The sequence below is a fragment of the Leucoraja erinacea genome, chromosome 1 (genome assembly GCF_028641065.1).
Source record: "Leucoraja erinacea ecotype New England chromosome 1, Leri_hhj_1, whole genome shotgun sequence".
Classification (NCBI taxonomy): Eukaryota; Metazoa; Chordata; class Chondrichthyes; order Rajiformes; family Rajidae; genus Leucoraja; species Leucoraja erinaceus.
In genome coordinates, this window is record NC_073377.1 from 128,672,958 (window position 1) to 128,700,507 (window position 27,550).

Consider the following 27,550-nt stretch of genomic DNA (forward strand, 5'->3'; position numbering starts at 1 on the left):
CCATCCCCCCTCCCCCCTCCCGCACATCTCTCTCCCCATCTCTCACCCCCTACCGCACTCTCCTTTCCCTCCCAAATCTATCCCGTTTCCTGCTCCTCCCTCCCCTCTTCACACCTCACGCCCCCCTCCCCTCCCCGCAAACGCTGTTGGAGAAACAGACCCAACGGGTCTGCACTTGGTCTAGTATCACATAAAAACATTATAATTTATATTTTAAAAAACTTAAAAAAACACAATACATAAGTTAAAAATCCAGATTAAAAGATGATCAATGTCCTACAACGAGACAACGATACCAGTGTCTCCACAGCTGGGATTCGTACCGTGTAGTGCTAACCCTTATGTTTGACAAAGCCACAATAAGCATATTTTTAGAGTCATTTATCCTGCAAATGAATTTATACATGTGGTGTCTTCGGATAGCTTCTAAAGTACTGACTCCTGCAGCCACAAACATATTACTGGCACTACACCATCTAGGTTGCCTTAGCAGTGTTCTCATGGCATCGTTATATGGCACCTCCAGTGTCTGCATACTTGTCTTTAAATAGTTCGACCACAGGTGCACAGTGTAGAGTGATGTGCAGTATGCTCTAAATAGCGACATCTTCACCACATCTGCACATCTGCACCAAATTTACGTAAGAGAATATTTACCTGTACGAAATCCCCAGCAATCAAATCATAATCTGCACACTGTTTTTGGGAGGCAGTACGCCTTGCATATTTTGGAATGCTGTGCATCTACATACCAGCATGGAAGAAGGAGTCACATCATCTAGATGAAGCAACCGTCTGATGAACATGTCATAGGGAAATTCAACCTTTAATTAACCATAGCTGTCTGGTATGATTCCAGTGTCAGAGACGTTCAAATGGTAAGTAGCTTTCTTTAAAGTGTAATCTTGTGTGCTGATATGGGAACAAAGGGGCTCCAGTGACAATACAATGATCAGGGCATGTCTTTTGCTTCTACAATTGCAATCACAATGGAGACATTTGGATAGATGAATAGGTCCACTCATTCAGATTGCTGCACTCCAGAGTACCTTTAGCCCAATGGCCATTTTATACCTCACTGAGCGAGGTTGGATAATTTGCCATCATTGATACAAATACATCGATAGATGCTCCTGAACACATCATCAGTGATGTAACCTGGGGTCATTGGGTGTTTCGCGTCTTTCAACATCAGACACCCTCACCCAGGCGACCGTGGTTGATCAGACCACGACTTGTGTTCAGGTGGTATTCGCTCCTCCCCAGGGACCTCCTCTCCTGATCCAGAGCCATCTCGAGGCCTTCTCCGCTGCCTCTGTGGTGTTCTTGATGGCCCTTCTCCTTACCACTCCGTTGATGCTCAGTGCACTCAAGGCTTTGTAGAGCGATTGCCCTGCAAAACCTCTGCAGCCAACCTTGATGGGCATACACCTTGCCTTCCAGCCCTGCTTGCGGCAGTCTATGACGAGTTCTTCATATTTGGCCATCTTCCTCTCATGGGCCTCCTCCAGATGGTCCTCCCATGGCACTGTCAGTTCCAACAAGATGATGTTTTTGGTCTCCTCTGAGACCAGGAGGATATCTGGCCTCAGGGTGGTCATGGCAATGTGCTGTGGGAACTTCAGCTGTTTCACCAGGTCTACGGAAAGCTGCCAGTCCTGCGCAGTCGCCAGGATTCCTGACGGATTCCTGGCTGCTGTGGTTCTTGGCAGCTGCACTCTGACGTTCACAAAGGTGATCATCTGGGTGGTGGGGCGTTCTCGTCTGCAGCAGCTGATTCCCATGCTGATGGCTTCTGCAATGGGTTGGAGAACCTGGTCATGACACCATGTTTACCGGCCCTGCCCAAGAGCCTTTGGGCAACAGCTCAGGATGTGTTCCAAAGTCCCCTTGCCTGAGTATTGCGGGAAATCTGGAGATTACACTTTGCCCCAGATGAAGAGGTTCGATGGGCTGGGCAGGACATCATACACTGCCTGGACCAGGAACTTGATGCGCTGTGGTTCAGCCTGCCAAAGCTCAGTCCATGTGACTTTTCGGTCCATGGCCTGCTCCCACCTTGTCCAGGCTCCCTGCTGCCTCAATCCAACTACTCTGGTAGACCTCTCCTCCTCCACCACTGCCCTCACTTCCTCCTGGACCAGCCTGCGCCTCTCCTTCCCCTTGGCCTTGTCAAACTGGGGAGATGGGAAGATTCCCAGGCCAGCTCTTCCCCGAGTCACTGCTCCCACCAGGATTCTGTAGCGTATCCTGGACTCTGCTTGCAGCACGGCTTCGCCGGCTCTCCACTTCCTCCCAGTTTTCACCTCCACCCCTACTTGAGCTACCTTGGGGTCGCAGGAGTCCCTGTACAGCATCACCTCTCTGGCCCGAGTCACCTTGAACTCCTCCTACAGGGACTTCAGGGGCAGCTGGAGTTTGGTGTTATTTCCGTAAATGGCAATGCTGCTAAGGCTCCTGGGCAGTCCCAGCCACCTTCTGAGAAAGCTGCTGACTTTCCTCTCCAATATCTCTACGATGGATACTGGGACTTTGTAGACAAGCAGTGGCCAGAGCATCATTGGCAGGATACCATGCTGATAAATCCATGCCTTGACCTTGCCGAGAAGCCCCGACCGGTCCACTGCTCTCAACCAGCTCTCCAGCTCCTGACAGGTTGCCTGGACAGATGCTGTATCCTTCAGGCTGCTGTTAAAAACCTGGCCTTTCGGAGACAGTTGGGATTGATGTCCCTTCGATGCTGAAGCGGAACCTGTCCATGACTTTGCCCTTCTTAAGCACCAGTGATCTTGATTTTCCTGGCTTAAACCTCATCCTTGCCCATCCAATCAGTTTCTCCAGCCCCTGCAGGATCCACCTGCTTCCTGGCACTGACTCAGTGGTGACAGTCAGGTCATCCATGAAGGCTCTGATTGGTGGTTGGTGCATTCCTGACTTGGTCCGAGGGTCCCGGCACTCTGGCTCAGCAGACTTGACGATCATGTTCATCGCCAAGGCAAAAAGGATCACAGAGATGGTGCAGCCTGTGATGATCCCAACCTCCAGTCTGTGCCACTCTGATGTTACTGACCCTGATGAGACTCTCATGCTGAACTGGTTGTAATAGTCCAGGATGAGATCTGCCACTTGGCCCGGCACATGATGCTTGGCCATGACTGTCTGGATCAGCTTGTGCGGGATAGAGCCGTAGGTATTGGCCAGGTCAAGCCAGAGCACTGTCAGGTCACCCTTGTTCTCCCTGGTTTCTCTGATGAGCTGGGTCACCACTCCTGTGTGCTCTAGACACCCCGGCACTCCAGATAAGCCTCCCTTTTGCACTGAGCTGTCGATGTAACCATTGCTGGAGAGGAAGTTGGTCAGCCACCTCGCCACTATGCTGAAGAAAATCTTGCCTTCAACGCTTAGCAAGGAGATGATTCTGAACTGATCGATCTTCTTGGAATCTTCCTCCTTTGGGATCCGTACTCCTTCAGCGAATCGCCACTGCTGCACAACTTTTCCTCTCCTCCAGATGACTTTCAGGATCTTCCACAGCCGTTTCAGTAACAAGGGGCAGTTCTTGTAGACCCTGTAGAGATCTCCGCTCGGGCCAGGGGCTGAGTCAGCTCTTGCTCTCTTCACAACGTCCTGGACCTCTTTCAGGAGTGGCTCTCTACTATCAAACTCCATGATGGGTGGAGGTGGTTTTATCAGGATGTTGCACTGGCCCAGCTCCTGCTGCCTGATGGGGTCACTGTAGGTCGTCTGGATGTGCCGGTCGATCTCCTACTTAGAGCAAGCCAAACTCCCACTGCGCTTCTGCCCGAGTAGTTGTTTGGTGAAGCCGAAGGGGTTGGCTATGAATGATGCTCACTTCCTGGCTCTTTCCTTCCGGTGTCTTCGGTGCCACTCAGCTCTACGGAGGGTCATCAGCTTCTTCCTCAAGGTGGTTCGCAGCTCAGCCAAGGGGCGACGTTGCTCTTCCCCGGCTTCTTTATACTGCTTCTTGAGGGACTTCAGCTCCTGCCGGATCTTGTGGATCTTCGTTGCTCGTTGGTTCATGGTGAAAGGTGTTCTGGCCGGCTTCTTCTCCACTTCTCCAAACCTTTCCACTGCTAGGCCGATGATGATTGTCATCATCGTCCACAGCATTCGGTCCACGTCTCCCTTCGCAGTTGCTTCCAGCACCTTGTCGACGTCCTCGTCAAACTGATGCCAGACTGCCGCCTTGCAGAACTGAGGCCATCTGACTCGAACTTTCTCCAGAGAACTGTTCCGAGGGACTAGTTGCGCCACTTGGAGGCTTCGGGCTCTATGGGATGATTCCGGGCCCGGCTCCTCCTGCGTCTCACCAGGTAAAATACCTGTGCGTTGTGACACTCCCTGTCCCTCCAAACATTTCATCCGGGTCTGAGGAATCTTCAGGCCTCGGCTGTTCTTGCAAACCTTACCACATCTGCATTTGATACATAGTCGGTTGTCCATTGCCATTAGTCGTTAACCTTTGATCCGTCCAATTGAGGTGCTCATCCTCCCCCCCCTCTCGGGCACCCCTGAGGGTATTTTTCCATGTGTTAAAGATATTCTTAAAAAAAAAATCCACAGGATACTGCCTCAGAGGGTGGTTCTCTGGATGCTTTCAAGAGAGAGCTAGATAAGGCTCTTAAAGATAGTCAGGGGATATGGGGAGAAGGCAGGAATGGGGTACTGATTGGGGATGATCAGCCTGATCATACTGAATGGTGGTGCTGGCTACACCTGCACCTATTGTCTATTGTCTATTGTCTAATACTCGGTGGACTATTTGACTTTGACCTCTCCCCATCCACACCAGCACAAGAAACCCTTCCCCATGTTTTCTGTCACACAGCTGGTAGTCGGAATACATTCAACTTACATGGACAGGTTTACTGAAGATTAGTCTCACCAGTAGTCTTTGACATGTTCTCCCATGCAACTGAAATATTAATACACAATATTGCATTGAGGTTTATCATAGCAGCAGAGTGGCTGCCCTGTGGTTTTCCTATTAGAGCTCTACTAGCGATTCCGAGAAGTCAGTGGCGCAGGGAGCATGCCTAATAAGGTTGGGAAAACTGATAGTTATCTTGGAGTCTCAAAAAACCTCAGACATCAATGACCCTGGTTAGAGAATATTTTGTAAATGCCTTGTCACTGGCATTTTATATTCAAGCTTATCTGATTTTATAAAGGCAGCAAGGGGAAAATCTGCAGCAGTTCCTTGAGTTGTGCTTTAAAAAAGATTATTTATCTAGTTTGGTGCTGATTTGAATGAGACTTCCTGTGGCTGAATCCTGTTGCAGGTAATTGTTCCTGCAAGGCTGAATTGCTCATTTTGATTCACCCATTTCAGGTTTACAGTGTTGCTTATGAAAGTAAAACAGAACTGAAAAGAAAAACTTTATTTTAAAAACCAGTAATGCCAATAGAACAAGGAAATCCTAATGAGAAGAGTGCCTATTAATGTTATTAATATTTTAATGCTATTTCGTCTCCCAGACAGAACTAGAGGCCACATGTTTAAAGTGAGAGGGGTAAGATTTAATAGGAAACTGAGGAGCATTTTTTTCCACACAGAGGTTGATGGGTATATGGAGTGAGCTACCTCAGAAGTTGAAGCAGATACAATAACAGTATTGAAGACATTTTGACAGGTACATGGACAGCAAAGGTTTATAGGGATATGGGTCAATGTTTGTGACATTGAGATACCTGGGTGCCTGCAGGTTTTTCAGAAAGTCCTGTCGCATTTAAGTGTAACTCTCACTCACAAGCAGTCCACTTAACTGGTTGAGTCTTCACAGGAGGGAAAGTGTTTCATCATGCTGTGAAATCACTTGGCTATTCTGAGAAATGGCAAGGGTAGGACAGCTTCTGATTTTGTCCAGATTATTCAGGGGATCCAAGGGTAACACAAAATTGTCAGAGGTAGGTAGAGCTCAATCCAAATTATTACCATAACCATACAGCTAGACATTGAATATTATTGTCTATTGTCTATTACTATTTTGTAGGAACTTCAGATAATATTGCTAGATGTGGAATGCCAGCTTTCGGGCCATTTATAAAGGGCACAATTTACATACATAGAATTTAAAATGTTTGCTAAGATAGAGTTTTTGACATTTGGCATCACCATACATCCTAACTCCCAAGATTCAGATAAGAATATCATAAAAATTGATCAAAACTTCACAAGGAGTCATATAAAGCTGAAGCACTCCTTTTGTTGGATTGATACAATAGTACAACTGATGGAACAGAAACTAGTTTAGCACAAATACCAATGGGTCATAGGTGCTGGATACTACTCCTTTTATGCACATCCATCATCTTGACCACTTCCTGTCCATGTTGTTAATTGATTTAAGAAAAAAATACTACCCTATATCACTGTAATTTGTTTTGCCATCTTACTCACAGTCCTCGCTAAAAAAAAAGTTATGAATGTTTAAAAAATCTTGAGATCAGCTGATTGGTCCTCTTGCCTGTCATATCCATGATGAAGATAACTGCCCTTCCCGGGGGGGAGCGGCAGGAGTATAAAGCCCCGGATGCCGGACGTGAGTGTCACTCTGGAAGATTGTGAGGGTGTCCACAACTATGATTCTACGCTGTGAGTCTACTGGACTGTGAGTCTACTGAACTGTGAGTCTACAATGTGCTTGCAATAATGATCATTTGTTAACCCTTAATGTGCTTGCAATAAATGATTTGTTACCCGCAAGGTATTTGCAATAAATGATGATTGGTTAGTCCTTAATATGCTTGCAATAAATGCTTTGTTAGCCCCTACTGTGCTTGCAATAAATGATTTGTTAGCCAGCAATGTGCTTGCAATGAATGATGATTGGTTAGCCCTTAATGTGCTTGCAATAAATGATTTGTTACCGCGCAATGCGGTTGCAATAAATGATGATTGGTTAGCCCTTGATGTGCTTGCAATAAATGCTTTGTCTGCTACCTCTGTGCTTGCGAGGAAGAAATGCTTTGTTAGCCCTTAATGTGCTTGCAATAAATGTTTTGTTACCCCCGCCTCTGTGCTAGCAAGGAAGAAATGCAAGGAAGAAGTGCTAGGGGAAAAGTCTTTGTTAGTCCCCACTGTGTTTGCGAGGAATAAATGGTTTATTAGCCCCCACTGCATTTGGAAGGAATAAATGCTTCATTAGCCCCCACTGTGTTTGGAAGGAATAAATGATTTATAGCCCCTACTGTATTTGGAAGGAATAAATTATTTGTTAGCCCCCACTGTGTTTGGAAGGAATAAATGCTTTGTTAGCCCCCACCATATTTGGAAGGAAGAAATGCTTTGTTAGCCCCCACTGTGTTTGGAAGGAAGACATGCTTTGTTAGCCCCCACTGTGTTTAGTCCAAAGGTCTCACTCATTCCCTAAGTTCTGCTGAGTGGACAGGTCGCACTGATTGCATAAGTTCCGCTGACTGGACAGGTCACGCTGATTTCATACATTCCGCTGAGTGCAGGGGTCCGCTGATTGCGGAAGTGCCGCTGACTGCGGAAGTTGCACATGTGAGTAGATTCAAGAAAGTTTCACTGTCATATATATGGTGTGTGAGTCATTGTGCGTGTGTGTGAGTCAGTGTGTGCATGACGTGTGAGAGAGTGTGGGTGTGTGAAAGTGAGAGTGTTTATGTGTGTGAAAGAGTGTGTGTGAAAGAGATAGTGTGTGTGTGTGAGCGTGTGTATGTGTGTGTGAGAGAGGTGGAGGGTGTGTGTGAGGTGGAGGGTGTGTGTGTGTGAATGTGAGTGTGTGAGGTTGGCCCTGCACTCACTGTGCCTGATTGGAGTTGAATTAAAATGGAATGGATTGGATTGTTGGCTCTGCACTGACTTGACTGTGCTTGACTTGACTGTGCTTGACTCGACTGTGCTCGACTCGACTGTGCTCGACTCGACTCGACTCGACTTGACTTTTGACTTGACTTGACTTGGATTGGATTGTTGGCCCTGCACTCACTGTTCTTGACTTGACTTGACTTGACTTGAATTGAAATGGAATGGATTGGATTGTTGGCGCTGCACTCACTGTGCTTGCCTTGAAATGTAATGCATTCGATTTTTGGCCCTGCACTCACTGTGCTTGACATGAAATGCAATGAATTTGATTGTTGGCTCTACACTCTTCTTCATCCAAATGTCCCGCTCACTCTGGAAGTCCCACTCAATCTGGAAGTCCCGCTCACTCCAGAAGTGTCGCTCACTCCGGAAACGCCGCTCACTCCGGAAGTCTCCGCTCAGTGGAGAAGCCGCGCTCAACCGCGTGAGTAGATTCAAGAAAGTTTTACTGTTGTATATATGTTGTGTGTGTGTGTGAGATGGAAGGTGGCTGTTAGTGTGTGTGTGTGAGATGGAGGCTGTCTGTGTGTGGCTGTGAGTGCGTGAAAGATTGTGTGTGTGTGTGTGCGTGAGATGAAGGGTGTTCGTGTGTGTGGCTGTGTGTGTATGTGTGATGGTGTGTGTGTGTGTGATAGAGGGTGTCTGTGTGTGTGTGATGGATTGTGTGTGCGATGAAGGATATGTGTGTGTGAGATGGAGAGTGTGTGTGTGTGAGCCCACCAGCTGTGAGTCAACTGCCAGCCCACCTACCGTGAATGAGAGAATCAACTGCCAGCCCACCTTTGGATACCTGAAACCACTAATTTCGGTCCACAAGGCCCATATTAGCCCAGAAACCAGTCCCCTTTGCCCAAAATGCCTGTATTAGCCCAGGATGAGCAATTTAGGCTAAAAGGCCCGTACCAGGCCAGAAAAAGTCCGGAAATACTGCCTTTCGCTGAGATTTCACACAGATTATTTTTGTCCCTTCGGCCCATCAGGCCGGTTCTAGCCCATTAGTCCCTTCATCCCAGTAAGTATTCCCCCTGTAAGTATTAAACCTCACCCCAGTATTTTTCTCCCTCCCTTCATTGGCTCCCTGTGAGATCCATTCCAGGTTAGACTTTCCTCCTTCATTGCTGTGATCTGTAGAAATAGATGAAAAAAGTCTAAAATGGATTCTCCACCCTCTCACCCTTCTCTCTCACAGTCTCTCACCTGTTTTGGGTAGAATTTCCGGCAGTTTCTGAGCTGCCAGCCCACCAGCCCTGAGCTACCAGCCCACCAGCCCTGAGTGACTGAGCTGCCAGTCCACCAGGCCTGAGTGACTGAGCTGCCATCCCACCAGGCCTGAGTGAGTGATCTGCCAGCCCGCCAGATTTGAGTCACTGAGCTGCCAGGCCTGAGTGACTGAGCTGCCAGACCAAGAATCCATTCGGCCCACAATGTCCATACTAGCCCTCTGGAAACCAGTCTCTTCGGCCCACAACACCCATACCAGCGCTCCAGAAATATTGGAATTGGGGGAGAGGTGGAATATTGCGTGGTAGGACCAGCCCTCCCGTGTGAATCTGGGACCCAATGGATCCCACTTAGTCTAATACTCTATTAAAACATTGATATCATATTGAGGAAGAAGTTCATTCCTGAACAGGAATTCAGAAAGTTCAAACATTTTATTGTAATATACATGATAATTCACTTCCAGGGATACATTCTGTTTATACCATAATGATGAGACCTGACCAGAGTAGGCTTTGCAGGAACTTGTAAGCATTAGGCAAGAAGCTATGATGTACAAGTTGGAGAATCGTCACACTGGAGGAATCAATATGAAAAAAATCACTTCTTTCAAAGAAATAAACTGACTGAGGACTAATCACCTAAGATTTATAACTAAATTGTAATTCATATCATCAGTACTTCTCTGAATTCCATAGACACTGAAGATACATTAACTAAGACAATTGCTGGTTCTGGTTTCTGATCGCCGACCTGGAAGGTAGTGTCAACCTTCAGAGCAATTTTAGGAGTATTTAAAATAAATGAAAATGCTGAAAATACTCAGCAGATCAGTCAGTCATCCGTTGTGAAAAAAATAGCTATTGTTTCAGGTTGATGACCCCTTCATTCAAATCGAAAGGACAATGAATGCTTTTATCTTGGCCTTGGTCTTTGCACATTTGTTTCAATTATATAGTGATTCTTTTTGGTAAGCAAGGGATGCCAAATAAAACGCAAGACCTCGCTAAGTAAACAGTGTGGCACGAGAGAGTGCTTGGGTATTCTTATGAATGCAATTAAATCAAAGTAAACTGTATAAAGGTTTATGTACCCAAGTTTAATGTAAAATAAACATCAATTTCTCCATTTGTAACAAATCACTACTCTAATAATTACAGGGGAATCAATACACACGATGCTTACCGTAAACAAGTGCTAACCATCTTTATAATGCAGATCTATTTCCCATATCGCTTCTCAGACTCTACTCAGAAGTAAACCATGATAAAGGAGGGAATCGGCGAAACTGGAGAAAACTCATGTGGCCTCATGGAGAATGTACAAACCCTCCAGTCAGGATCAAAACCTGAGTGTCTGGTGCTGTGAGGCAGTAGCTCTACCACTGTGTCACTGTGCCACCCATTAACAATTAAGACAATTACATTGTTTTTATTGTGCTTCAATGTGATGTTAAATAAATTGTTCTTTGAGTGCATTGTTCAAATCACTTGGTGGCATGTTTTTCAATGAGCCCCTCTCCCAGAGTTTTATTTTCTGTCATTCATCATTCAATTCAACAGCACAACATGCACCCTGCACTGAATAAGAAAACATTGTGAAGTTACTTTGTTTGTACTGTTTCATCAAGTATCCGTTGCCTAGAAAAGTCATGCAAAAGTGAAGCCCCGTATACACAGCAACAATCACTGATATCAGTTTCAATTTAATTTATTGTCACGTGTTATAGACAGATGCATTCTATTGTTTAACAAATTATTGATTTAGCATGATATATGGGGTAAACCAAACTGGAACAAACTTGGTTTGATGCTTTATTTAACACCCTGCACTTCTACTGTGGCAAAGTATTTTAGTTGACAACCATTTAATTGGTTTGATTGCTGGCTTGTTCAAGAAAGTAAAGTTTACCACAGCACGTGCTTTAAATTATTTAAAGGCCAAATTAATAGAAACATCACTGTCTCCAGATGTTCTTCACAGCAGCCCCATTCATTGATAATCAAGTCACATACTCCCTTTCCTACCATTACCATCTCTGCTTCCCACCATACACCCCTCTTGGCATCTAATCTTCATAAATGCTTCATGGTAAATTTGTATTGGGTGTTGCTAATGTTCCTCTAACATCTTGTCTGGTGCTATGCTCAGCAGACCAATGTCATGTCAGATCCAAGCCCAATCAACTTCATAATTCTGAATATTGTGATTATCATCATTAAAAGAGCAGATTGGGGACTATATCCCAAATATCTTGGTAGACAGCTATAAGAAACCATTAACAATAGAAAATGTTGCAAATTCTCAAAGGCCACATAAGAAAGACCATTACTTTAGCAGGATTACCCTAGATAAGCCACGTGCTTGGAAATATTTTACTGTTCTTTCATAATGCTGAATTTTAACCTTGGGACTTCCTACCCATTAAGACAATGGGAACACCATAGTTTAAATGTCATTCTTGCTCTCACAACAGCATCTGTTAAAGTGGGAACAAAACACAAAAGATAATAAATCAAAAGCCATCACTTTACATAGAAATCACTTCATTGAATGAGAATGGAAAAGCAGTTTCCTCGTGTGATGCTAATATTGCCAAGGAACTACAGCCTGTTATAAAGATTGTTCAAGTATTAAGTCAGATTCAATTTGTAGTGGAGATGGGAAAAAATATATATCAAACAGTTTTTAGCGGTTCAGAGAGATGACTCACCACCAACTTCTTAAGGGCAAATAGAAAAGAACACAAAAATGCTGGCAATGCCATCAACACATGCACAACAGGCACATAAACAAATAAATAGACAAACAATTTGTCTCAAATGGCAGCATTTGAGAGAAAATCAATGTTAGCATATCAAATTGATATCATTTTTTATCAGAAGTGTAATCATAAATGTAGCAAACAAGTAAAGAGGCAGGGAAAGCACAGAGGGCAGAAAGTTTGAAAGGAGGCCAGGTCCATGATAGGCAGTTTGATAGTCTGCTGAAGGGAGAAGAGATCAGTTAACAAAATAAATGATCTTGGGTAAAAGGTAATAGAAATTAAATATAAAACAGGTCTACCAGAGGTACAAAGGGAAATAGCAAATACATATAGGTTAGACTACATGAATGGCAAATAAAATCTGAAATTATTCAATTCAGTGTAGAATCAGAAAGTTGCAAAATGCCTAATTGAAAGATGTGACTATACCAGCCCAAGGACAGTGATATCAATGAAGGTGGTTACACCTATAAACACAAACCTGTCTAAAACATTGCATTCCTAACATTTCTGCAGTTCTAATAAAAAGTCATGGATATTAAATCTTTTGTTTTGCATAAGCTGTGTGTCCTGATGTGTAATTCTGACTTTTTTGTGTTTTTAGTCAGGTTTCCATTATTTGTAACATTTCATTTTTGAATGCAGAACTGGTGCAAATGGGTTCTACCCTAGTGCATAGTTATCCTGATTTTAAAAAAAGAACACCAATAAATTGAGAGAACTGACTTGAGAAATTAAAAAGATTAACGGGGCAAGTTAATAATATTTTGTATAAGTATAATAGCCATCATGAATCTCATGTGCTTTAGTAATTTTAGTTATTTCACCTTTTATTTGTTTCCTTCAAGCTAGTGATCTGTGCGACTTCAGATGTACAATGTACATGTCATTTATCATCTCTTAAAACAAACTAATTGTTCTTAAAATTTTAAATGACAAATAGTTACCTTCAGGAAATGAAACTATGAAGACAAACAATTGAAATGGCCATATTAATTCCAAATGCATCCTAGAAACCCAATTAGCAGGAGGCTTGTTAACGTGTGGCTTAAGGAACATAAGAAATAAGACCTGGAGTAGGTTTTCAGGTATTTCAAAGGTTCATTGCTCTCTAAATTAAGATTTTTTTTTTCATTTTCTCATTTCTAAGTAAAGAAAACACCAGTTGGTGTTTCCATGCATGAACTGCTTCATTCCTTGAAGGTGGCACAGCATGCCAGTTTGTGAGCAATGTTGTATGCAGTGCATTTTACTGATGGTTCACGCTGCTGCCACAGTAGGTTGGTGATGGAGGTTAGTAACTGCTTAGAATGAAGGACTGAGGGCCACTTAGGTACATTGCTTTGTCTTGGAGGGTGTCTAATTCCTTGAGTGCTGTTGCAGTTATACTCGTTCAGGCAAATGGGAACAATTCCACCATGTTCCTATCTTGTGCCTTATGGATGGTGGAAAGCTATTGGTAAAAAAATACACAGAATCACCTTTGTAAATATGGAGAGGGGAACTTCATTTGGAATCCTTTCAAAGGAAGCTAAGCACACCAACATTCTATTTTCTTCCCTGTTCTGCTTTTTTTCTGGAAATGAGGTTTTCCCACTTGATACAAGAACAGAATAGGCCTGAGAACATTTCCTGTGTGAACATTGCACTTCAGTTTTAGGTCTAATTGGTTAATTGTCACAACCAATTAAGACAGTGAAATTTGAGTTGCCATACAGCCATACTAAGTGAAAAGCAACAGTACACAGCCACATAAAATACAATTTAACATAAACATCCACCACAGTGGAATCCACATTCCTCACTGTGATGGAAGGCAATGAAGTTCAGTCATCTTCCTCCTTTGTTTACCCGTAGTCCGGGCCTTTGAACCCTCTGCAATGTTGGTACCAACAGTCCGATATTCAAGCGCTCGCGTCGGCATGATGGAAACTCCGGCGTCGGGACGGATCGGAACACTGCATGGTATGGAGCTCCCGAATCGGCCTCTTCTTACTGGAGATCGCTGCTTCATGGTGTTAAAGTCCACAGACCTCACGGTCGGAGCGTTTTCGCTGGCGATCCTCTGCAAATGATCGCCCATTCCACGATGGTAAATCTGCGCCGCGCCCACGGCTTGAAGCTCCGGGCCGGTCCCCAGGAAAGGCAGCACACCTCCATGTTGTAGGCCGCAGGGCGGACGGAAATGCGACACAGAAAAAATCGCATCTCTGTGGAGGTAAGTGGCTGAGAAAAGTTTCCCTGATCCCCCCCCCAACCCCCCCCCCCCCCACAAAGAACATTCCAAGAAACATTACAACATACATTTAAGACATACTTAAAATAATAAAAACCGAGAAGGGACGAGACAAACTGTTGGCGAGGGGACCTTTACAGGCGCCATCCGTGTATTAGCGTACGTGTATTAGAAGAGGTACAATAGACAATAGTTGCAGGAGTAAGCAACTCGGCCCTTTGAGCCAGCACTGCCATTCAATGTGATCATGGCTGATCATCCACAATCAATACCCAGATCCTGCCTTCTCTCCATATCCCTCCATATAACATAGAAACATAGAAATTAGGTGCAGGAGTAGGCCATTCGGCCCTTCGAGCCTGCACCGCCATTCAATATGATCATGGCTGATCATCCAACTCAGTATCCCGTACCTGCCTTCTCTCCATACCCTTTGATCCCCTTGGCCACAAGGGCCACATCTAACTCCCTCTTAAATATAGCTTAAGATATTTACCTCTATATATAAGAGGTAAATAGCCAGACAAAAACTAAAAGCTTTTGATTTCGTTATATGTAGAAAAGTTAGATATTTCCTTTACTAAGGGGCCTTTGGAAGATTGCAGTGTTTGAGCCTGAAATATTTGCAAACATCGGATACAATTAAGTGAAGAGAACAATAAACGTTTTGTCAGTCAGATCCCTGTAATGATATACCAATTCAGCTGTGAGGAGCAACAAAAAGATGAAGACAATTTGTCACATACTAACAACTCTATTGCAATAAACTACCGTATAATGGGGGAGGAGGGTCCGTTATTGCCGATTGTCTGCTATAACCGAATAAGTATTGTCATTTTAATAAATAGTACAAACAAACAACAAAGTCGCTGGTTAATAAACACCAGGACACTTAGTGCTGGAGTAACTCAGCAGATCTGGAGAACATGGACAGATCTGGAGTCCACACGCTGGGTCTGGAACTGGAGCATCGGCGGAGTCATTGGTTGGGGTCGCGGACGCCAGGAGTGTAGGTAAAGGTCGTCGGCGGGGCAGGGATGGTGGTAGTGGCGGCGGGGCAGGGATGGTGATAGCGGCGGCGGGGCAGGGATGGGATGGTGGTAGTGGTAGCAGGCCAGTGATGGTGGTAGTGGTAGCAGGCAGGCCAGTGGTGGTGGTAGCGGCGGCGGGGCAGGGATGGTGGTAGTGGCGGCGGGGTGGGGATGATTGAAGCGGTGGCGGGGCAGGGATGGTGATAGTGGCGGCGGGGTGGTGAGTGTGGCAGCGACCATGGTGGCGATAGCCACGGTGCTACTGCTGTCGGTGGCCACGCTGATGGCGATCTTGTGGATGGGGAAGTTCTGGTGGCGGCGGCAGCAGTGGTGGCGACGGCTGCAGTGGTGGCGCTGGTGGCGGTGGGGGTTGTGGTGGTTGCGGGTTCGGCCAGTGCGGCACCGGCAACTGCGGGTTCAGCGCCGATATATGTGACGGCGGCGAAGGGAGCGTCCGGGGCGGCGGCGTTGGCCGTGTCAGGCGCTGCCGGGGAGCCGCCGTAATGGCGGCCGTGGCGATTGAGTAAGGAAGGGAGCGGTGGAGATGGCGGTAGTGGCGGCAGTCGGGGTCTGGGAGAAGCCGAAGGTGGGGCGATGGCGTCGTTGGTGGCGGCGATAAAGCTGGTGGTGGAGAATGGAGATGAAGTTGGCGACTGTGGCGAAGACGGCGGCAGGCGAGGAGGTCTGTGGGCGCTGGGGCGACCAAGGCAGCGGCGGCGTCGGTGGGAGGAGCTGTCTGGATGGCGGCGGTGGCAGCGATTTCCGAGGTGATGGCGGTAGGAGCAGCGGGCAGGGCCTGGGGGAGCACGGGGTGGCGGGCAGGGCCCGGACTGTGGGCGGTGGAGCGATAGCGGCGTCGATGGTGGTGGCTGGGCCTGGCTGGGGAGCGGCGGCTGGGCCTGGCTGGGGAGCGGCGGCTGGGCCTGGCTGGGGAGCGGCGGCTGGCGGCGGCGGCTGGGCCTGGCTGGGAGCGGCGACGCGTTATCACCGCTGAGGGAGGTGGCCGGGGCCGGAGGGGCAGCGGGGCTGCAAGCGCCGTCGGTAGGTAAGTCATGGTAACCAAAATTCGTTATAAAGAGGTCGGATAACAATAATGTAATATATCAGGGGTATCGAGAAACGAGGAAGAGTTTGAGGTGTATAAATTTCTCACTGAGATGTATAAAATCATGAGGGGAATAGATCGGGTAGATGTACAGACAGTCTTGCCCATGAATCGAGGTTTAAGGTGAAGGGGAATAGATATCTGATGGGTAACACAAATGATGGTGGATGTATGGAACAAGTTGTCAATTGACAATAGGTGCAGGAGTAGGACATTCGGCCTTTCGAGCCATCTGTGATCACTGTGATCAAGTCTGATCATCCACAATGCCCGACCCTGCCCTCTAACTCTCTCTTGAAAGCATACGGAAAATTGGCCTCTACTGCCTTCTGAGGCAGAAAATTCCACGGATACATAACTGTCTGGGTGAAAAAGATTTCCTCATCTCCGTTCTAAATGACCTACTCCTTATTCTTAAACTGTGGCTCCTGGTTCTGGACTCCCGAATATCAGGAACATGTTTCCTGCCTCTAGCCTGTCCAATCCCTTAATACTATTATATGTTTCAATAAGATGCCCTCTCATCCTTCTAAATTCCAGGGAATACATGCCCAGTCTCTCCATTCTATCAACATATGTCAGTCCTGCCATCCTGGGAATTAACCTCGTGAACCTACGCTGCACTCCCTCAATAGCAAGAATGTCCTTCCTCAGATTTGGAGACCAAAACTGCACACAATACTCCAGGTATGGTCTCACTAGGGCTCTGTACAACTGCAGAACGACCTCTTTGCTCCAATACTCATCTCTTGTTATGGAGGCCACCATGCCATTAGCTTTCCTCACAACCTGCTGCACCTGCATGCTTACCTTCAGTGACTGATGAACCAGGACACCCGGATCTTGTTGTACTTCTCCTTTTCCTAACATGAAATATTTCAAATGTTATTAGAAACGGGAATAGTGCCGGAGGATTGGCGTACTGCGCATGTTGTTCCATTGTTTAAAAAGGGGACTAAGAGTAAACCTAGCAATTATAGACCTGTTAGTTTGACGTCAGTGGTGGGCAAATTAATGGAAAGGATACTTAGAGATAACATATATAAGCATCTGGACAAACAGGGTCTGAACAGTCAACATGGATTTGTGCCTGGAAGGTCATGTTTGACTAATCTTCTTGAATTTTTTGAAGAGGTTACTCGGGAAATTGATGAGGGTAAAGCAGTGGATGTTGTATATATGGACTTCAGTAAGGCCTTTGACAAGGTTCCTCATGGAAGGTTGGTTAAGAAGGCTCAGTGGTTGGGTATTAATGGTGGAGTAGCAAGATGGATTCAACAGTGGCTGAATGGGAGATGCCAGAGAGTGATGATGCATGGTTGTTTGTCAGGTTGGAGGCCAGTGACTAGTGGGGTGCCACAGGGATCTGTGTTGGGTCCACTGTTGTTTGTCATGTACATCAATGATCTTGATGATGGTGTGATAAATTGGATTAGTAAGTATGCAGATGATACTAAGATAGGTGGGGTTGTGGATAATGAAGTAGATTTTCAAAGTCTACAGAGAGATTTATGCCAGTTGGAAGAGTGGGCTGAAAGATGGCAGATGGAGTTTAATGCTGATAAGTGTGAGGTGCTACATCTTGGCAGGACAAATCAAAAGAGGACGTACATACGTAAATGGTAGGGAATTGAAGAATGCAGGTGAACAGAGGGATCTGGGAATAACTGTGCACAGTTCCCTGAAAGTGGAATCTCATGTAGATAGGGTGGTAAAGAAAGCTTTTGGTGTGCTGGCCTTTATAAATCAGAGCATTGAGTATAGAAGTTGGGATGTAATGTTAAAATTGTACAAGGCATTGGTGAGGCCAATTCTGGAGTATGGTGTACAATTTTGGTCGCCTAATTATAGGAAGGATGTCAACAAAATAGGGAGAGTACAGAGGAGATTTACTAGAATGTTGCCTGGGTTTCAGCAACTAAGTTACAGAGAAAGGTTGAACAAGTTAAGGCTTTATTCTTTGGAGCGCAGAAGGTTAAGGGGTGACTTGATAGAGGTCTTTAAAATGATGAGAGGGATAGACAGAGTTGATGTGGATAAGCTTTTCCCACTGAGAGTAGGGAAGATTCAAACAAGGGGACATGACTTGAGAATTAAGGGACAGAAGTTTAGGGGTAACATGAGGGGGAACTTCTTTACTCAGAGAGTGGTGACTGTGTGGAATGAGCTTCCAGTTAAGGTGGTGGAGGCAGGTTCGTTTTTATCATTTAAAAATAAATTGGATAGTTATATGGATGGGAAAGGAATGGAGGGTTATGGTCTGAGCGTAGGTATATGGGACTAGGGGAGAATACGTGTTCGGCAAGGACTAGAAGGGTCGAGATGGCCTGTTTCCGTGCTGAAATTGTTATATGGCTATATATGTCACTATTCAGATAATAATCTGTCTTCCTGTTTTTTTGCCACCAATGTGGATAACCTCAGATTTTATCCACATTAAACTGCATCTGCCCACTCACCCAACCTGTCCAAGTCACCTTGCACCCTCATAGCATCCTCCTCACAGTTCACACAGCCACCCAGCTTTGTGTCATCTGCAAATTTCCAATCCCCATCATCTAAATCATCAATGTCTATTGTAAATGGCTGTGATCCCAGAACCTAGCCTTGCGGTAGGAGACAGTAGGAGGAGGTAGTTCAGCATCTAAGAAATAGCCAGACCGGGCAAGTTGGGCCGAGGGGCCTGTTTGCACATGGTTCTATGAGTTTTAATTACGAGGAGGCTAATTTCTTCAGCCAGACCATGGTGAATCTGTGGAATTAATTGCCATAGATAGCGGTGGCGGTGGTCATTGGTATTTTTACAGAGGAGGCTGATAGGTTCTTGATTTGCAAGGTTTTCAAAGGTTACAGGGAGAAAGCAGGAGAATGGGGTTGAGAGGGAAAAACAGATCATCCTTGATTGAGTGGAGGAGCAGACTCAATGGGCCAAATTGCCTAATTCTACACCTATATCTTATGAACATGACAATGTATTTTATGATGGTGCTCAAAAAGGAGTGACTAACAACTTGAGCAATTATAACCAAGTTAACTAAATATTAGCAATATCCATATGTTTGAGTAATAAATTGAGTTATTAGTAATATCCATATGCTTGAGTCAATCAGCAATGCTATTGACATTTATTAAAATAATTAAGCTATAAGGAATGATCAGCATTGATTATAAACCAAGTAGGTATTGATTCAGCCTAGTTAACTTAATTTGTGGTGCCCCTGCATTAGCTACTGGGGCCATTCATTTGAAATGATTAATGTGGATTTTGAAAAGTCACTTGAAAAACTTTCATGAAATGTTTTCAGAAATGATTAGAAAATATGCAGTTAATGCCAAACTGTAATAAGGATTGCAAATTAGCTCATTAATGGGGAAGGGAAGGAAAAATAACGGAAAATTCAGATTTTGGTAATGAATCTTCATGGAGACCCATTATTGTTTTTTTTTGCATTGCTTTTCAGAGACCACGAAGCTCTCCAACAGCACAGTGAATAAATGCAACATGAATATATATTGATATAGTGAAGGCACCCTTCCTTGGAGGTCATTCTGATATTTTTAACTAGCTGACGTGCCTGGAGAGGCCTATTCCCAGCATTATTGCTATGGATTGGCCACTTGAACCTTGTCAGCCTACTCTCTATAAAACCTAGGCTTTTGAGCCAGACAGGGTGAGGGCAAGAGAAGAACAGAAGAGAGTGGAAGGAAGATGAAACATGAAAGAAAGAAAAGAGCGAGGAAGGGAGATAAAGTGGGCTGTATCCCTCATGGTTGTGTTTCCCTGTTGTTGGTATGAGAAAGGCTGAGCCATTGGGACAGACCTGAGACCACCAGTGCCACTGTGTTATCCAGACTGGGGGAAAATAAGCCAGTGCCTCTACCTGAGGCTGACTGAGTGGCTGGGGCATGCCAGAGATGCCAGAACTTCTTCCTACCCACAGACAACGAGGGACTGCACCCACACACACACACACACACAGGCAAAGACTGGCTGCCAGATATACCTGAGACCACTGGCATTGCTTTTCCGAGCCTGAAGCTGAGTAGCCAGGAAGAAATCTGTACCATTAGCCACTCATCTCAAAGCAAGGCCGAACTGCAGGAAGATGCCTGAGATTGCCACACCTCCTTTGAAGAAGAAAATGAGGAAGGTAGATGAAGGTAGGGGCTGCCCCCCTCTGAGTTGTGTTCCCCTGTTACAGATATGAGGAATACTGGGACACACCTGAGACCACCAGCACCACTGTGTGGTCAAGACTCGTCTGCTGGGAAAAGAAGCCCTAGACACCTAGTGCCTCTACCTGAGGCTACGTCTAAGTGGCTGGAGCAAGCCGGAAATGCCAGAACCTTGACCACAGACAATGAGAGACTTTGCCCGTGTACATATAGGCAAAGACTGGCCGCCAGGATAATCCAGAGGCTGCCAGCATTGCCTCCCCAAGCCTGAAGCTGAGGTGCAAGGAAGACACCTGTACTGCAGCCACTCCTCTTGAGGCAAGGGCAAGCTGCACAACAAAGCTTGAGATTGCCACATCTCCTCCTTTGAAGACCAGGACTAACCTGCTGGAATGAGCCCAAGATCGCCAATGTCATTTCACAGGTGCTCTGAAGACGAGGAACAGTGTGGTCCTGGACTTTTTTACCACTGTAAATAGAATAAACCATGTGAGTTAACCTTATTGTGAGTGTCTGTGAGGTGACTATTTTCACCTTTTCTCATATAATGCATAATATGTATTCTTCTCTCAAAAAATGATTCTATAGGTTTGTAAAACTTTAATTGCAACTGCAAGAGGAAAATGGAGATTAAAAAATAATTATAAGCATAGTGAAACGGCAATGGATGGTCCAATTGCAGAATGTTGAGATATTTGAAAGCCAAGAAATAAATAGCAAAGTGGAGGTTGCTGAGTGGCAATGGAGAAGGACACTGGTGGATTCAGATAACAGCACCTTAGGATGCGCAGGCTTCTTGGTTAATGAGCCTCTGTAAGTTGTTCATTGTCTGTAGGAAGTGGGATAACATAAATCTAGTGTGAATGGGTGATCAATGATCAGTGTGGACACAGTGGGCCAGAGTGTCTTTTTCTATGATGTATTTAAACTAAACTGGACAAGAAACAAAAGGCAATTCGAATCATTGGGAGTTAGTCCTGGAAATCAGCTGTTGGTTTGTGATGTGTAGTTAACTAGGTCTGCTTTAACCCAGTGCAAAATATGTGCAGCCATCTCAATTAGATGGTGTCAGCGTCCATTGAACACAAATCTACTGCTGCAATTCTGGCTGTTCAGTTTAATGAGTGGCCGGTAGTAGTGTTTTGAACATGCAAAAGGAAATATAACGCCTAAGACTGCAGTAAGGTTCTGTTCAATAACGGAAGGAAATTTACCATCCTTGTTCAGTCTGGACTATGTGTGGTCACCAATGTGGTTCACTCAAAACCTCCCACCAAAGTGGATGCTCGGTTCAGGAGCTGTTAAGGATGGTTATTGTCTTCATCAGAACCAAATTTCATTTCATTTTATGCATTATAGGCCAAAAGACTTGCCAAAGCATGTCTGCATGCTTCTTGAAATGCACAGCAACTTGTTGTGTATTCTCCATATTGAAAAACTAAAATGTAGTACAGGTGCACAACCTTTTATCCGAAGTTCCAAATAACGAAAAGCTCCGAATAGCGGACATTTTTTCGGTCCTTGAAGAAAGGTCCTTGAAGACGTTCACCGAGGGCGACCCGCAGAGGTGACAGCGGAACCTCCGGTCGGTCCTCGAGGAAAGGGGAACTAAATCCCCATTCATAAAAGAGAAGGTGAGAGTAGATTGCGCGGGAGGGTTAATAATTGACAATCTGCTGCTGCCTGCCCGCTGAGTTAAAAAGTTCCCACGGTAGACTCACGATACACAGGGTATCGTTAGTCTTGCGTGGGAACTTTTAACTCAGCGGGCAGGCAGCAGCAAATTGTCGCTCCCTTCAGTTTCACCCCACCTACACCCCTCTGCTTCCCGACCATGTGTGTGACCCCTTCCCTCCCCTCTCCAGCTCCCCGCCCATTGCACCGGCGCGGGGGCTTTGCACTGTCTTCACGTCGGAGCCAGTGCCAGTCACCAGAGACGTCAGGACCAACGGGACACTGACCCCCAGGCCCACTGCAAGCACGGAGATCCCAGAGACCCACAGCCAGCAGCAGCCCAGCCCCGTTCCAATTCCAGAGGAACACGCTCTCCGCTGTCCCCGTAGGGACAGAAGCTGATGGCTCGGGCTGTGACGTCTCCGGCCACCCCCCTGTACAGGAGCTGAGACTGGGAACTGTGGGGTTGTTTGCAGTTGCAGAGGGAGGGGGCAAGGGCGGTAAAGTTCCCAGTCTCAGCTCCATTCCAGGGGGGTGACGGGAGACGTCAGGACCAACGGGACACCGACTGCAAGCACGAAAATCCCATAGACTCACAGCCAGCGCAGCAACTCTAGCCCAGCCCCGCTCCAACTCCAGAGGAACCCGGGTTGCGGATGAGGGGGCGCAGCTCGGGCTGTGGGCGAACTGCCACTTGTCGCTGTAGCGGCGCATCGGGGAGCGGGTTCCTGTTGGTCCTGACGTCTCCGGCCACCCCCCTGGACAGGAGCTGAGAGACGTCAGGACCACCAGAAGCCGCTCCCCGATGCGCCGCTACAGCGACAAGTGGCAGTTCGCCCACAGCCCGAGCTGCGCCCCCTCATCGGGACACCGACCCCCAGGCCCACTGCAAGCACGGAGATCCCAGAGACTCACAGCCAGCAACAACTCTAGCCCAGCCCCACTCCAACTCCAGAGGAACCCGGGTTGCGGATGAGAGGGCGCAGCTCGGGCTGTGGGCGAAGTGCCACTTGTTGCTGTAGCGGCAAATCGGGGAGCGGATTCCTCTGGTTGGAGGGACAGGGAGACACAGCGGCTTTTGAGAATGGTGGGCAATCACTTCCAAAGTTCTGCCCACACAGTCAATACACCTCTCCTACACTTGTCTCCCGCACTAAGATCATCTCGCAGAGAATGATCCCAGCCTAACCCTCCCTATTCTCTCCTATTCTGCAAGAAAAAACTACATTGAAGACTCAAACTCGCGATCGAGTAACTGCCGGGATCGAGGCGCAAACTCGCGACCTTGCGGATATGAGCCGAGCACTCTACCACTGAGCCAGCCGTTAAAATCTACGCTAAAAATCTTCCATTCCGAAAGCCGAAAAATTCTGAATTACGAAAAGTGTCTGGTCCCAAGGCTTTCGGATAAAAGGTTGTGTACCTGTATACATAAATACTCAGACAGGTTAACATGTATAAAATGAAAGCGCACACACACACACTTCACAAAATGAAATGCCCATTGGGAATATATTGCCAAGATGAGAATGACGTCTCATATTTAAGAAGGTGAAACAAATCAAGCAGGATGAAAAGTGAAATATATCTGGGGTGATGATAATGCAGATGGGAGATAAAGCAGGCAGGGATAATGAGCAAAACCACATAACAAAATGAAGTGATGCATTTGACAGGAAAGACCAATAAGGGAGTTTCAGAAGAGATACTTTATTTTTTCTTCAAATTATTTTGAAATAAATGAATTACATTAACATCTTTTTTTCATAGATTTTAGACATCATTTTGCTGTAAGAGGACTAATTTATGGATTTGTACTAAATTCATAATAACAGTTTAAAAATCTATTGAAGAATAATCCAAGGATTGCATTTAGCTGGAGATATCCTGGATAATTTATGAATAAACCCTTGGTTATATCCAGCTATTATCCAGTTCATTTTAGTAATTTGATGAGACTTAATTGAGCTAAATGAGCACTTCTTTGTAAAAGGGAGTGAAAATGCAATTATGGTGATTTGAAAGCAGATTGCCATTCTTGCTCCCACAACTGCATGTTAAAATGGGAACAATACTCAAAAGAAAATAAATCAAAAGCCACCACTTTTCATGGAAATCAACCCTTTGAATGAAAATGGAAAGTGCAGTTTACTCGTGTGATGCTAATATTGCCAAGGAACTCCTGCAGTACAGTTTAATATGAAGATTGTTCAAGTAATAAGTCACATTCAATATGTTGTTGAGATGAGAAAATAATTCCAACATGTCAGTTTCATTAATTATTTATGTACAAAGGGGCATGCTGCACAATGACACAATTCTCCCTTACTTTTTTATGCACTCTGCTTTTATGTTTAAAATTGTTAAATTGTGAAGATGTTAAGGACCATTTAACGGGTTTGTCTTCAGAATTGTGTTAGAGTTGTGCTGTGTGGTTTGAGAGCTTGATGGTTGATGGGAAGAAACTGCTCTTGAACCTGGAGGTCACAGATCTCGGGTTCCTGTACCTTCATCCCCATGTGTGCGATGTGGCCAGGGTAGTTTCAGTCCTTGATGATATTAGTTGCTACACCCGTTCACACTATTTCTGTTGCATTCTGAGGAGGAGGATGCTCACCGTCGGGGTTCGGCGTCTGCGTTCCACCAGCCCGGCGTGAGGGCCTGAACATCGGGCCACCCGGGTAAGCGACTGCGGGTGCTCGGAAGGCCCCGACCACGGATGAACACGGAGGGGAGGCTGGCTGGACTATGGTGCCATCCTCACCTTGGTGCCATTTATGTTATGTTGTGTCGTGGACTTTCTGTGTTTGTGCTTTTTTTTTTAATAATTCAATTTCAATTTTATTTTTAATGTGTTTTATTATTTATTTATTTATTATTTATTTATTTTTTAATGATTTTTTTTATGATACTGCCTGTAAGGGAAATTCATTTTGTTGTCTCAAATTGAGACAATGACAATAAATTTGAATACAATACAATTCTGCAACCACTTGCTGCACACTTGGGGCAATTTACAGCAGCCAATTAACCTACAAACACGCACATTTTTAGGATGTGGGATGAAACTGGAGCACCCGGAGGAAACCCACGTGGTCACAGATAGAATTTTCAAGTTCCACTTAAACAGCACATGAGGTCAAGATCAAACCCAGATCACTAGCTTTGCAAGGCAGCATCTGTACCAGGTGCCCCACTCTGCCACCCAATTGTACAAATTTAAAATTGTATTTTCACTTTTATAGTTCAATTTTGTCTCCTTTCCATTGCTTCACATCTGCCTGTACCTGATTTGGCATTAAGTTCCTCCACACCCAACTTCCTTCTCATACTTGCACAGTTAATATGCTGTTCAACTGGAATGATTAAATAAAAGACACCTTTAAAAGCCTTGTCCCTGCAGGTCTTCGATCGCCAAATGTTTTCCCAGCAACATTATCCGCTCACAACTTTTGATGGGCAAATATTTAAAAAACCTAAACTTATGGCAGATGGCTGCTGCAGCAAAGCCCAATCTATTAAATCTACAATTAATGACAAATCACAAGTTGTAAGAAACTAAAAAATATTTTCATAATTCACATTTTTTAACAAATAATTGGAAGTCGGAGACAAATAGCCATTATTCAGACCATTTCAACGCTAAAGAGGAATGATTTTCTAGCTAGCTAGAAATTAGTGACTTATTAGTCGCAGTGATTAGGCACAGACATTAAACGTTCGAGAAGAATGTTGTTTCTCAATCACTTTGCACTGAGCATGATACAAACCTAAAAGACATAAAAATGTGTACAGTTTAGTTTAGGAATAATATACATTTTGAATTTCAGAATGCTTTTAGCAAATTTAAATTATTTAACACGACGAGTCATTAAATCTATTCTGACAAAACAAACACTTTGTTGGCTTTATGAACAGCTGACAATTATGAATGGACTTCTTAATTAACAAAGCAGTTGATCATTTCTATGGTGTATAATTTTTCTGATTGATAATTTTATCATGAGCAATATTTTAATTCCAGTGACTTGTTAAACACGCTATGCTGCATTAGAAATAAGGACACCAATTAAATCTTGCAGAACACGCAAGTTATCAATTTATAGACAACTTTGATTTCCTTCTAATTAACACAGAAAATACGGGAAATTCCAAATGGATCAGGCAGCATATGTGGAGTAAAGCTCTGTTTTTCTCCTTAGATACTTAATGACTGCTTAATGAATACTTAATAAAGTATTTCCTGCATTTTCAGTTTTCCTTTCAAATTTGGTATGGACACGTACCTATCTTTCTTATGGAAATAAGAGACTGCTATGTGCACTGTCTTACAACATACAGCACAAGAACAGGCCCTTTGGCTCCCAATATCTGTGCAGAACCTGATGCCAATACCATCTTTTATCTACCCACACATAATCCATATCCCTGCATATTGATATGCCTTTCCAAAGGTCCCTTAAATCATATCTGCCTCAACCACCTACACCAGCAGCACATTCCAAGAACTCGCCACCCTCTGTGCAAAGAAGTTGCAGCACATCTTTAAAATTTGCCCCTCTCGACTTAAACCTATACCTTCTCGTATTTGATTTTACTTCGGAGTCATGTAAGTGACTACGTGAAGAAGCCCGTTCAGCCGCACGTGCGTCATTACGTCAGACGCATTGGTGCAAGCGGCCGGTTGGAGCAGCAACGCTTCTCCAAGCGGGTGTTTAAAACGAGGTAAGTGCCTCGACTTATTCTTGAGGCTGGTTTCTGTGTTGGAGGTTGTGCTCCGGAGAAGAATGCAGAAAACTAGCAAGGTGGAGGCAAGGCAAAGGAGATGCAAGACCGAGAGAATGTGGTCAGTGGGTACCTGCCTAGCTCCCCGACTTTGTCGCAAGCAGGGGGGCTTGCGAGAGCAGACTCGTTGTCTGAGAGCAGCGGAGCTATGCCGGGAGGGCGCAAGGCTACATCTAAGTCTGTCAGGCCCATAGACCCAGAGTCGGGCCAGGAGGTTTTACTTCCAGGAGAGACCGTTGGTTCACGGCTCTCCCTGATTGAGCGCCTGTTGGAGAGGTTGCATGCAAAGGACGCGCTCCGAGAGGCGGAGAGCAGTCCTTGCCAGGCTGATGGAGTGCCTGTGTCTGCAGTGCCTGTTGCAGGGCTGCAGAATCGTCCCCTTATGGAGAAGGAGGGTGAGCCGGGTCAGGAAGATGCTGATGCCGGGGTGATGGCTATGTATAGCCCTAAGGGTGATGGACAAGAGGTCATGGTGCCTAATCTGGCAGCTAAGTTTGCAGTCCCCAAAGAAGCAGGGGAGCCATTGGGAGAAGAGCTGGCAACCACCATTAATTATATGCTCTCCCACCAGCTCGAGGAGTTAACTATGGACGATACTGCAAAAAAGTATGTAGCCCCAAGGAAGGTATTGGTTGATCCACCTTCTATAATTTTACAGACTGATGTCAGTGGCCAAGGTTGGGGGGCTACTGACATGGTT

General features: G+C 45.3%; 1 long non-coding RNA gene and 1 pseudogene across 1 annotated transcript; one reads left to right on the forward strand and one right to left on the reverse strand.

Moving 5' to 3' along the window:
* Nucleotides 1-520: 520 nt before the first annotated feature.
* LOC129699636 (uncharacterized) lies at nucleotides 521-4,829 on the reverse strand (annotated as a pseudogene).
* A 10,427-nt stretch (nucleotides 4,830-15,256) lies between these two features.
* LOC129701815 (uncharacterized) lies at nucleotides 15,257-20,884 on the forward strand. The gene is made up of 2 exons (XR_008724272.1): nucleotides 15,257-15,877; nucleotides 19,677-20,884. It is a non-coding gene; the product is annotated as an uncharacterized LOC129701815 (long non-coding RNA).
* The last annotated feature ends 6,666 nt before the right edge of the window (nucleotides 20,885-27,550 follow it).